Here is a 13608-nt window from a genome sequence, read left to right on the forward strand (position 1 = left end):
AGCTCTGCCCATAGCCCCGTTTTCTATAAGCACCTAATGAACTGTCCTCACACACCTGCCTCTCGAGGCCTTTCCTGAACCATCAGTGAAGGAAGGAAGCCACATGGTTTCAAGGATGGTTGTTTCCATCCCTCTTAGCCAAGCCACCACGTGACCATTCACAAGGTGCCTGGGATTCTGCTGTGTTTTAGACGCAGGAGGAGCATAGCAAGGCAATTGAGAGAATGAAGTTGGGTTTTCCTGGTTTATTTCCTGACCTCTTCTGCCTTCCTTCCAGAAGATTAGGAAGCAGATTGTGTATGTTGCTCCTGGGGCTGGAACGGCAAGATGAAGTCCCCTGAGAGGGAGCTCAGGGTGAGACAGGACATTGCATGACGGACATGCAAAAGGTTTATCTGGTTGATGTTGGTGAACAAAGCCTGTACGGTCTTGTGTGGCGTGTAGGTGCAGTTACTGTGGCTAAGCGCCTGCATCAGAGAAGTCAGCTGTGAACATCAATGCCGTGGTGTGTACTCCTGAGGACAGAATTCGATCAGATCTAATAACTCCATCTGAGGAGAGGCTACGCAGTGGGACCAGTGAAACACACCCTAGGATCTGCAGCTGTGTATTGTGAACCTCAGTCGGTGAATTCCTAACTGAGCACTGGATAGATGGCAGGGGCTGGTGGGGAAAGTCAGGACTGGAGTCAGAGAGACGCTGTCTAGGTCTGCGCTGTCAGAATGGAGATAAGGTGGGCCAAGCTAGGCCTCCTTATTCTGTGAGCAACTGTAGTATCTGGGGTGTGTAAGGAATACGGGGCACAAGGCATCCATGGTGGAATTGACATGTGTCCACCTGAGAAGGGTGCTGTAGGTGGAATGAGGAAGGAGGGCACTGGGTGTTTGTGATTAGAGTCTTGGAAATGTCACTCTTCCCATCTGCCTCTTCTGTGTCTGGCTTTGGAAACAGTGGTAACGTTACATACACACCTTAGTTCCCCAACCTCTGAGGCAAATCACGACTTCTCTCTGAAATACATTTTTACACTGCACACCAGCGCAGGATGCTCAGCCGGAGCCGTTCCCCAGCAGGGAAGCAGGCTTGGATACAGTGAATGGAGTGGTCTGTCTATCACTGCTTTGAGGGCAGCCATCGTCATTCTGAGATGGGGAGGGCAGGTGGAGGGTATCCCGATACATACTGCATTTGCCCCTTGTCAAATCAGAGTCAGGTATGGACGTTTTTTGTCCCTCTTCAGAAGCAGGTGACTTTGGTTGGATATTACGTGAGGTTTGGGGGTATGGAGGGCTGGAATCATCTTTGTGGGTTGAACATTTGTGTAGTGAGTATAGTGGTATCACCAGGCAAGCCTTTAGGAAGTAAATGTCGACGGAGCCCCCATCATGGGATGAAATCATCATACAAGTGGCCAACTGTAAACCAGAGTACCAGCTCTCACAGGGCTCCTTCCTCTCTGGATTTCCGACATCCAGAGCAGAGAGCCTTAAATGCCTGTCATTAAAGCCTACTCTCCTGTGGTATTCTGCTAAACAAGCCTGAGCTGACAACTCAGTGAGAGTTGAGAGCCTCTATGAGCACATCCAGAGCTCCTCAGCAATGGCCAGGCACCATGGGGATCTTGCTCAGCCCCTCTGACTTCATCCTCAGAGTCTCTTGGGAGCAGTCAGCAGGGGTCAGTGGAAGAGTGCCACAATTTTGGGTAGACACCTGCAATGTTTGGGGGTGCGAACTATCCCATTCAGAGTGTGTTAAAATCAAGAGCATTTTCTTTTCAACTGCCTGTATGGTTGATCCTGCTGGTTCCGCATGGCAAGGGGTCGGAGGTGAGAGATTCCTCTTCTCCATCAGAGGTTCTGGTGCCCTTTGGAATTCCCTTTGCTTTGCTTCCCTTTGACTCAACGATTTGTGGACTGCACAAAACAAGAATTCGGATTCTGTGGATTCTCTTGTCTTTCTTTTTTCCTCTGCATTGGGTGGGGTGACCATTTCCAGCAGCTGATTGTAGCCCTAACAGACAAGGAACCCAGGAAATGGAATTTTGAAAGGAAAATAAATAGGAACTGGTATGCTTCCCTGAGATGGTGGTGTTTCCAGCTGGGGTATTTGCTGGCACTGCCTCAGCCTGATTCCAAACACCTCTTCCATTCATTTCCACATGGAATCTTAGGATGAGGCAAAATCCCAAACGCCTCTTGTCCAGCTCCATCAGCGTCAGACTTAAAACGTGGTGCTCAGTGCAGAGAGCTGGGGGAGAGGAGAGGTATTTCCAGAGCCAATTTTAGGGTTTCAGTTGAGTTAAATTAGTAAGTAGACTTCCGGGCAAACAGTAGCCAGAAGTAGCTTGGTGGTCAAAAGTCTTGAACTCCGACCATAATATTGACCATGATGATTGGCCATCTTGATCTTGGGGTCAAAAGGTTATGATGATTGTGGCCTGACTCATGATGTATTTTTGACCTGCTTAGAATTATAGTGGCCTTTGGACATTTTTGGTAAGCTGCCATGTCTCAAGATTAGAATAAAGGCCAAAAATATGCCTCCATGAAATGTCCCTTGCTAGACTTTATTATATGGTTTGCTATTGGCTTCAGTAGTGAGGCGTTATATGAATTGGTGTAAATAGTGTTTGTGTTTGGCTTTTCTCATGAGTAATAAGTATTGTGTAGAGTTTCCATCTCTATTACTTAAATAGATCTTCTTAGTGGATTGGTGAACAGTTGTTGTGTATGTAATTATGGGATGGCTATTATTAGGAAAATTACTTTTGCAACCCTGCTATTTGGTTATGTCTGAACCTTCCTGTCATTTCAGTAAGCAATGGCAGGGTCAGAGTAAGTACTAGGGTAGTTCTAACTTGGAAGTTTGGGAAGTATAAGTTCAATCCTATTTTTTCTATGTGGTGCCAAAAGAAAATTTATTTAATTCAATAAAATTTATCACCAGAGACCAAAACAAATTCTAAAAGGTCCAGCAAATTGTCAATCTCAACATCACACATTGGTGGTGAACTTAATGTCAGCCAGCATTTCTTCCCTACCCGTGTGTGTGTGTGTGTGTGTGTGTGTGTGTGTGTGTGTAAGTGTGTGTAATAGATGAGTGGATGGATAGATAGATGGATAGATAGATATAGAAACATAGAGTGATTGATAGAATAGATGAGGTGTCATTCATGCACATGACCACCGCTGCCATGGGGTCATGTTCGTCATGTCATGGCCGGAAGACATTGCTTCACCGTGCCCCCCCCCATCCTTCTTAATACAGTCCCTTCTGCTCCAGGATGTTCCCTGAGCTCTGATGGTAGCTTAAAGTAAACGTTCCTGAAAGGGACTGAGCACTCAGCCTCCCATGGTCAGTACTTGGACTGTTCTACATCTCTTCACTGACTGTCAACCACGGTGAGAAGAGGCTTCCCCATCCAAGCCTGAGTAACCCAGGTCCGTGTGTGTGCCTGAAGCCGGACACAAGTCTAAGTTTGTTTTGTTTCAATGATTTGTACACACTTCTAGGAGAAGCAGAAACATGCTATCATTTTAAAATGGGACTGTCCAGGAGGTCATCAAGGCAATGCCTTCTAATTAGCTTGGCAGGCTCTCAGGCGCCTGATACTTATAACTACACTAGACTGATTAACAGTATAGGTAGATAGCTGAACTCACAAATGTAGCCCCCTTAAAGCCAAGCATTTGATCTACCTTATACCAAGTCCAAGTTAGGAAATGCATGCCTGGCTTGGCTCTCCTTTAGCCTCTCCTGAGGTTGCAAATGTGTCCTTGGTCTGTCGTCTCATCTGAGGGCTTTTCAGCAGTTTGAAGATCCACCTCTGTCTTCACTCTTGTGCTAGCTGGCAGGAGGTTTCATTTCTGGTCCTGGGAATCCCTGCACTGGGCTGCCCTTGACCTTGTAGCTCACTTCCTTCAGAGCAGGCAATGAAAAAGGGGCGGGGCTAGGGTGAGAAACAGTGCTATGGGCTCGAGAGACTGGGTGAAAGTGCCTTGCTCTGCAAGTACGAGGACCTGAGTTCAAATCTCCAGATCCTATATAAATCAGGATGAATAACTAGAGCGTCTGTGATCCCGGCATTCCTCCAGGGACACAGGAGCTGGAGCTGGGAGGATGTCCAGGCACTCACAGGCCATCTAGCCTTGTAGATACAACGGGGAAATAGAAGATTCCTTGCCTTGAAGTGGAAGGCGAGAGGCATCATCTGAGGTTGACCTCTGACCTCTGTCTGTGTGCATCAGGCATGTCCACTCGCAGGTTGGAACTCACATGTGTCCAAATATACACATACATAGAAGCCATGTGTTGTCGAAGCTTCATCTTGGAAGTACAATACTTTCACTTACTATTGCTCAATGGAGACCAACCCTGGTGCCCTGTGGGAGGAGATTACACTCGAGTGTGATTGGCAGAGGGCAGGGATCATTGGCTCACCTTTGACCTACTGTTTAGCATCTTTCCTCAAATGGTTCTTGAAGAATTGAAAGACAAGTTTTTTGACATAGCATCTTCATAGAGAATTGACCATGTCCTAAAGATGAGCGGTTTTATAGTTTTCCTTTTCTTCATTTTAAGACATTTTCATACATATGTGTATGCATCCATATGTCTACAGTCTTAAATGCTAGGCTTGTATAATTATTTTTGGTTTTGATATGGATATATTTAAGAAAGACTTCAGAATATTTTAGAACTCATGTACTTGGGAACAAATTTCTAGAAAGTACCCTCTTTGGGCTATAGTTTGGGGAAGGAGAAAGGAAAGCAACTGCTAAGTTCCACCATTAGCCAGATCATTTTGATTTTCAAATTTGGCTTTCATAACCTAATGAGAACCACTGTCATAAATAATTCCTTAGTGAAAGATCTCAGTTGTCAAGTATCTTGACCACCTTTCCTGCCTAGTTGTTGCTGTGTGTCTTTCTGAGGTAACAGAAGGGACTTACTTGATCGTTACAGCTTCTCTACAGCCAGACAAACTGACTCAAAATGTGATAAATGAATACTTGTACGTTTTGTGAGTTCAGCTTCTACCTGTTAGCATTTGTGTGAAAGAAAAATATAACAGATTCATTTGGTGTCTGTAAAACAAAAATTGTTTAGCTTCTTGAGAAATCACCTGGGTCCATTTATAGGATGTACTTCCCCCATCATTCCAAAATTAATAAACTTTATAGCGTCTTCCATGTTGTGGGTGCTCAGTAATTACCATCCATCGGGGCAAGTGATGGGGTATTAAGAGAGGACTCTGGTCTTTCTAATGACAGAGTCTACATTTATAACGAGGTCCTGGCCACCTTGGGCTGGTGGAGTCATCTATGCCAGGAGCCTGTGGGAAGGGCCACCTTTCACAGGTGGCTGAAGGATTACACTGCAGGAATAAACCTCACTGTGTGTGTGGGTGGTCCTCCTTTCTGCTTTGTGGGGGCTTAGAAGGACTGCAGGGAGTTTCTCTAGAAGGTGTTTGATTTGAAAGGCAGCACTCCAATCCCACCTTCTTGTAAGGGCTTGCCAGCGACTTTGTATGATAAAGAAAAGCTTGCAGCATTTTAACCCCCTTGAAGCACAAGGACCATAACAAAACATTCCAAGAGGGCTTTTGAGCAGGAAATTCTTGCAGGTTTAAGATACCTGCTGCCTAGATTGCAGAAGACACCAGGGTTACAGCTCTGGTCCTATTTAATTCTGAGGGGGATCTGGTCAGCTGTGTCAGGACCCAGGCACTTGGCTTCTATAGTTTGTAGACCTCAGAAGAGCAAGATGCTGATTTGAAGGCCCCAGAGTCTCAATTGTTGTCTTCGCTTTCCCTGCCTCACCAGGAACGTTCTAGAATCAGAAGCATAACACAGTCAGAAGGTCGTACATTCTCCAGACATCTTTATTCAGCGGTGACTGGGTCTGTCTGCTTCTTCCTGCTTAGAGTTTGGCACACACTTGCAAGGGACACATGCCACAGGACAACCCCCTTTCTTTTTACTTTAACATTTGTATTCCATACTTAAAAACCAATGTGTCCAGTATGAAAATTAGGTTGACGAGAAGGAAAACCCAAACAAGCAAGAAGATGACTTCAGAGTGACAAGTGGCCTTGGTCGATGGTGAGTGAGCTCAAGTTTGCATATATCACTTGTACTGTGGATTTCTTTTTTTCCATTCTGTGTAGAGTCTTTTCTGCAGATTCATAGCTGTAGGAACTGAAGTTACAGGGTCGGGGAATTTGATTGCTGTTTGGATGGTCACTGAGTAGATAGTAGCCGTAGACGGAGGCTAAGTCTGTTTTATATTCTACCATATGTGAATATTTCTTTTTCTTTCTTTCTTTCTTTCTTTTCTCTCTCTCTCTCTCTCTCTCTCTCTCTCTCTCTCTCTCTCTCACTCACTCTCTGTCCATCCTCCCACCCACCCACCCACCCATCCATCCATCTATCCATCCATCCATCCATCCATCCATCTATCCATCCATCCATCCATCCATCCACCCACCCACCCATTGATCTATCAATCTATCTTATCTTATCTTATCTTATCTTATCTTATCTTATCTTGTCTGTCTGTCTGTCTGTCAGTCTGTCTGTCTGTCTGTCTATCTCATGTGTGTGGGTACACTGTCACTGTCCTCAGACACACCAGAAGAGGGTATCAGATCCCCATTACAGCTGGTTGTGAGCCACCATGTGGTTGCTGGGAACTGAATTCCAGACCTCTGGAAGAGCAGTCAGTGCTCTCAACCACTGAGCCATCTCTCCAGCTCTGAATACTTCTTTTCTGCTGCTGTCTCAAAACAAACAAACAAACAAAAAAAAAATCCAAATAAATGAGACATCCAAGAGGAAGAGCATCAAATTAAAAAAAAAAAAAAAAAAAAACCAAAAAGCACACAGAAAACAGAGTCCATTTTGCATTTAGCAACTGTTCCTGAGCACGGGACGTATCCTGGAGTATGGCTCCCAATGTCACTCCTTGAAGAAAACTGCTTTCCCGTCACCTACTAGCAAACAGCTTCTTGGTTAGGGCTGAGGCTTTGTTCCCATTTGCCCTTTTCCTGCCTGGGATTTTTCCTGCCTTGAGTCTATGTGACTCTTGTGAGTGTCATCCCCATCTCAGAAAGGCCACATGTCCCACATGTTGTGTCCAGAAGACACTGCTGCCTTGGAAGGCCACCCACCACCTGTGATTCTCATTATCCTCCAGCCTCCTGTTCCACACAGGTCCCTGATCCTTGTTTGATAAAGATGTCCCATGTCCCATCTGGAGCTGGGTTCTCCAAAGTCTCTCATTCTCTGTCCAGTGTAGGGGAATGTCAGGGTGGGGAGGTGGGAGGGGTGAGTGGGTGAATGGGTGGGGGAACACCCTCATAGAAGCAGGGGGAGGGGAGATGGGAGAGGGGGGTTTATGGAGGGGAAACTGGGAAAGGAGATCACATTTGAAATGTAAATAATATAAATCCATTTTAAAAAGAAAAAAAAAAAGTATTGGGAAGCTTGTAAGGAGACATATTTCTGCACCCTACTCCTTGGGGACCTGAAATAGAAAATGGAATTTAGAGCCAAGGAATATGAATGAACAATCTTCAAATGTGCAACATCCCACATGGATTTCTCTGTCAACACCCCTGTTCCAGTGTGTCTGTTTCCGGTTTTGTTTCTGCTAAATAAAGGCTAGTTTTCACTAGACACCCAAGCCAAGGAGTACTCATATTGAGCTGAATAAACTACAGCCTTCAGGCCAAATTCTGGTTTGCTGTTGTAAATAAAGTTTTATTGGCACATAGCCATGCCCTTGGTTCATTATAGAAATGTGGTTTCTGTCATGTTTCATGGTCAAAGCTGACTGGCAGGGCAGGCTGAAAGGATCGAAAAGCCAAAAAAAAAAAAAAAAAAAAAAAAAAAAGAAAGAAAAAAAAATCTGGTATGTGGCCCTTTAAAGAAGGCTAAGGGGTGGATCAAACATTTAAATGCCCAAAGATAGGAAATTTACTAGATTTACGTCAATTTCCTTGAAAACAGTTACGCTATTCCCCCAGAAGACTTGATCTTTAGAAAACAAGTTAGAAGCATGCTTCTCATAGGCACAAAAACATTAAGAAAAAAAAATCAAGAATGAAAGAAGTTGAAATTAGAAGATTAAAATATAGAAACATAGAACCTAGAGTTTACTGAGCTTGGGTGCCACTTACAATGAATGACAGTTTTGATAGGCACTTAAGTCCTGTTGTGAGCTCACTTTTCAGTGGGAGAAGACTGGTGTTAGAAGATATCATGTAGGAAAGGCAGGCCCTTGATTGGTTCATTGACAGAACTCTATCCCCCACCACAGGATGAGAGATGGAGCTCTTGGCTTTGATACTTAAGCTGCCAAAGCGAATCTGGTTCCAGTGTTTTAATGAGCTCGTGTGGGTGGCCAACAAATTGCAGGTTCAGACATAAACTTTTCGAACGTGGGTGGCTGGCTTTTAACCTTGAGGGCAAATTTCTGTGATTGTAAGGAAGGTTTAGGCTTGTCGCCAAACTCGAAAGAGTTGTTGCCAGAAATTAAGAAAAATGTGAGCGATGTTCCATTATTTGAGGACAAGACCGTGTTGTTCCAAGTATGACTGGCACGGTAATTTAACATCATCTGAGTTCACTCAAGTTACGTGCTTGTCAAATTTTAAATTGGTTTTTTTTCTTCTTGAACTTTATACGCAATATCTCTGAAAATGTGGGGAGACTCTGAGGGAAATGGAATTGGCTGTCACTTTCTTACTTTTGAATGTTTAAATGCTAAGTTTTTATTCCCTTTATGCTTAATGTAATGCTTCATATTCTCTGGGTCTTCTAGGTTGGGAACAATTGAATTTTGAGGGGTTTTGTTTCATATTATTATTAAGATCTCTCTTGAAAGAAATAAATGAGGTTGGCTCTGGGAAGTGAAGGGTTAATGCTTACTGACTTTTTAGTGGCATCATAGGTGGTGGTTTTGAAGCAGACCCTCTTGTTCTGCAGGGGACCTTCATGTCCAGGAAGCAGGACCTGGCGTACATTCTCAAAAGGATAAACCAGATTTCAACAGGGGCTGCTTTTTGGCCAGACTAGCAGGGTGGATCTTAAGGACGATCCTGTAAACAAAGATAATGAGATTCTAAGTTGAAATGTTGAAAGAGACTGTAAAAATACTTCTGTGGGCTCCTGATTTATTCTCTCTCTGCTCAGTAGAACCAACTATGAACCAGCATAATATTCATCGTGCAGTTCCCGCAGGGTCAGAAACAAGGCCCGTCAGCTCATTCTTCTTCCATTTGTAAAAGCAATCAAAACTGATTCCACTTGGACTGGAAAGTCTATTGACTCAGAGGGAGAAAGATACTAGGAAGCTCTTACATCCCCCCCCCCCCCTATTTACATAGTGGAGATTCAGGTAGGCCTTGTCAGGTTTCTGGGAAGGGTATGGAGATCTAGCTTCACACATGGGAGGCTCATAAGTTAAAACTTGGAGTACGTCTTTTCCCTGTTGTATTTTTAAGCAGTGAAAGTGATTTTATGTTCTAGTCTTCCTTAGTCCTTTCTGCCTTCTGTTTGCCCTCATCTGTGAGTCTTGACCAAATCAGTCCCTGACACACAGAACACTGTGGTTTTCTTCCTTCCCTCACTGAGGGACTTATTTCCTAGCATTTGACTATAAAATATATGGTTATTTTCTTTCTTTCTGGCTTATTTATTCAATATAAAATAATTGAGTCTTACTTATTTTCATGGACTATAAGACAAGTGTATCATTTTATTTTTCTACCTATCCATTCATCCATTTACTAATTTTCTCATTCATTCATTTCTCCACTCATTCACTTAATTCATTCTTCATTCATTCCTGCAGATGATGTATATGTGTAAGGGGGGGGGGTTGTACATGCCATGCTTGGAGTGTTGGAGGTCAAAAGACAACTTTGTGGATTCAGTTCTCTTCTTTGACTTTTACGTGGGTTTTGTGGAATTGGACTCACGTCTAGGCCTGCATGGCAAATGCCTTTACTCGTGGAAATATCTCGCTAGACCAAAATTGTCAAAGCTTTGTCTTTTCAATTTTTCAATCTTGTTTTTAAAAAATTTAACAAATTCTTCTTCTCCTCCTCCTCTTCTTCCTCTTTCTCTTCCTCCATCTTTTCACTGCTACTACTACTACTATTTGTGTGTGTGTGTGTGTGTGTGTGTGTGCATGCACATGCTACCATACCTGTGTCTGGGAACAACTTTTGAGAGTCCAACTTTTTGGGGTTCCAGGATTGTTTGCTCAGCACTCTTACTGGCCAAGCCGTCCTTCTGTGGCCTTGGTATTTATTTTGACGCACAGCATTTCTCAGACTTGGCCAGTAAGGATCTGGTCAGTCTTTGGATCAAGCATCTGTTTTGTGGACATGCTTCCCTCACACTTTGGAGCTTCAGATAGTCCAGACTCTCCAGAATATTCTCCCTCTGGCACTGCCTCCAAGAACATTACGTTCTTCCCAGTACAGGTGGGTAGTATTTGCCAAGCAAGATCTAGGCACTAGGAATGCAAGTTGCCACTGGAAGACCATTGTGTCTTTGACTTATAAGTAGAGGATTAGAATAAAAAATATATAATAAGTAGAAAAGGTACGTAGTCATACATTTTCTATTTATATATTTATAAACACACACACACACACACTTTGCTTACATTTAAACAATTCCGACCCAGCATCCTGAACGTATGCTAATCTTTCCCCTTTTCATATCATTTACGGCTGCCCTCAGACTGAAAAGAAAGTGACCAAGTACCATTGTACCCATCCAGTCCACTCCTTTGCCTGAGCCCCTGTGTGTGGACAGTACACTGGGTCTGTGGGTTCTGTGCTTGACTCCACATAAACAAACAAACAAACCACATAAGCAAAAACAAGCACAACAAAAGCCCCCTGCTAATTCCTAATTGGAAAGACTGATAGAACCACAGGAGGAGGAAGAAATAGACAGAGGATGTGCATAGAGGAAGGGAGAGAAGTAGATGTGTGGTCCCAAGGCAGGTTTTATTCCAGAGCCTAAATAACTATGAGGTGTGAAACACTTTTGTGGGGGAATCTGAGTAATTTACTATTTCGTAAATAGTACAAACTAATGGGGTCCCCCTCCCTTGGGAGGGGTTTGAAATGTTAACAGTTAAATGAAAATACCAATCATACTGAAAGTACTTGGAAAAGCAAGCAGTATGTAGATAGGGAGATAGGCATATAGATGGGCTGCACGCACACAAACACACACACACACACACACACACACAACGTTATGAAGAGTAAATCAGATCTTAATCGTTTTTAATTAATAAATTTAATAGCCTAGCTATTAAAAAGTGCTAACAGGGCTGATGCAATGTCTTTACGGTTCTTACCTGGGTCGTAAATGCACCATGTGTGGTTGGGTTTGTGTGCAGGCGGGCGCAAGTTGGGAGCCATGTGTGCTCCCAAGTCATTCTACATCTGAGCACAGAGCTAGAGACAATTTCCCAATGCAGAAGGACGGGTTGCAGGGAGAGACCATTCCCTCGCGTGCAGAGTGTCAATAGCACGTGAGACATTATTCATAACTACATACTTTTTCGGATTGTGTCAAGATATAGGGCAGAGTTGAAAAAAAAAACAATACAACAATTGTAAAACAAACAAAAACCAATATGGGAAGGTTATTTGTCACTGGAGGTATAGAAGTTATCTGGGGGAGAAGTAAGAAACCTATACCTTCCTCTGTGATTAGGATGCCTTTCTGAAATCAATAGTAATCTATTCAGCTTCCAAGAATAGATGTCCTCTTGTGTTTGAAACTACAGAGAAGCTGGTGCATTTCTATGACAATCATAACTTGTGATTGCGAGATTGTATTTTCTCCTTTAATATACTAAATACTGGTCCTGTCTCTTCCTGTTACTCCTGTTTTCTTCCCTCACTCAGATGACAGACAAGAGGAACAGTTGCCACAGTAGAAGTTCATGCACTCAGATATTCCCAGTGGGCACGCTCTGCCTCTGTCTTAGCTCGGAGGATGACAATGAAAACTCTTTTCTGTCTTTCCTCCCTAATTAGAAGATTTTGTTCCTGTGTATAGAGTGTCAGCACTGCTTTCTGGCAGGGTTGATCTCATGTGCTGTTGTCTGGGATTAGAGTGTTTAACAGGATATTGATGCAGAGTACATACAGTGGAAAGCAATCTAATCAATACCCCTTGCGGTATTGATTTGACACGTACTCAAAACATTGCTTGTCTGTGGCTTTGCTAGTCCTTCATTACTGACTGTCTGTAAGCAATTTTCCCATTGCCTGGGAATGATCAAAGAGAGAAATTATGCCAGGTGTTCTAAAGCCTAAGGATGATTTTGATTGACATAAGGTCATAAAGAAGATGAAGGAGAGGGAGGAGATAAAAAGAAAGGACAGGGACATCTGCAGGTGTACAAGGTTTCACAACTTTACTGAAGTTGGAGTCTTAGGTGTGATGACTCCTTCTGAACACAGTTGTAAACAGAATTGAAGATCACGTTTGTGTCAAGAAGCTCAGATGTTACAGGGACCCTGGGTTTAAGGGCTGAATCACAGAACTGCTAGCCAAACTTGGATATTGTTTAGTTTTCAAAGGCAAGATCTATACCCCAGCTACTAGGTGGTTATACCATCAAAGAGGAAGAGACAGTTTCTTCTCTGAATCAGTACATCTTACTTTGGTGTTAAATTTGTTGAAGACTTGTGTCATCAAATGTAATAAACTGGCTACTTATTAGTGAGAATTCTCTAAGTAACAACTTAAAAGGATGAATCTCTCTTTGTGTATAGAAAGGGCATTTATTATAATGACTTACAGGCTGGGGTTCAGTTAATCCAACAATGGCTGCCTATAAATGGAAGGTTCAAGACTCAGTGGTCATTCATTCCATGAAACTGGATGTCTCATCTAGTTTTCAGTATTTGCTGGACTCCTGAAGAAGTGGGCTCTGATGCCAATGAAGGAATGGATTTGCTAGCCAGGAAGAGCAAGCAGGCAAAGCGAAAAAGCCTCCTTCCTCCATATCTTTATCTAGGTTTACAGCAGAATTCGTGGTCCTGAGTAGAGCTGGGCCTTCACAGCCCCAAAGATCTGGATGATAGATGTGTGACTTCTCAAGTTGAAGATTCAGATTAGATATCGAATTAAGCAAAAATCCCTCACAGTTGGTTTTTAATTAATTCCAGAAGTAGTCAAGTTGGCAACCAGGAGTAGCTATTACCAAAGAACTCTAAAGACCAGTTTGTATGTATTCCATTAGCTACATGGGATGGGTAAACGTTGAAACAGCCAAACCTCATCACTGGAAAGGAACATTGATACTCTGAAGATGTGTGGGCCACTAGGAGATAGTTTTGAGAAGAGGCATGTTCATAATTTGTTTCCTTCAGGGAAAGTTTATAGTTCTAAATAGCATTTTCTTAGCACCAGATATGAAAAATAGAGTTTTGTGGGTCTTTGGAATTTATGTAGCACGGTGTGGGGATAATAGGAGATGAAGCGGCTTCTTTCTGGAATTGAGAGAGAACCATGAGTGATGTAGGTTATTAAGTTGTTCCTCTATGCCTCTAGATGCTAG

The 13608-nt window shown here is 43.1% G+C and overlaps 1 protein-coding gene across 1 annotated transcript in view; it reads left to right on the forward strand.

Annotated features, from left to right (window-relative positions):
- The window catches only part of UST (uronyl 2-sulfotransferase), a gene marked incomplete at its 5' end in the record, with an annotated part of 252690 nt that overhangs the window by 53052 nt on the left and 186030 nt on the right, over nucleotides 1-13608 (forward strand). The gene's annotated exons all lie outside the window — the stretch shown is intronic.

Source organism: Micromys minutus (assembly GCF_963924665.1).
Source record: "Micromys minutus genome assembly, chromosome: 30".
NCBI lineage: Eukaryota > Metazoa > Chordata > Mammalia > Rodentia > Muridae > Micromys > Micromys minutus.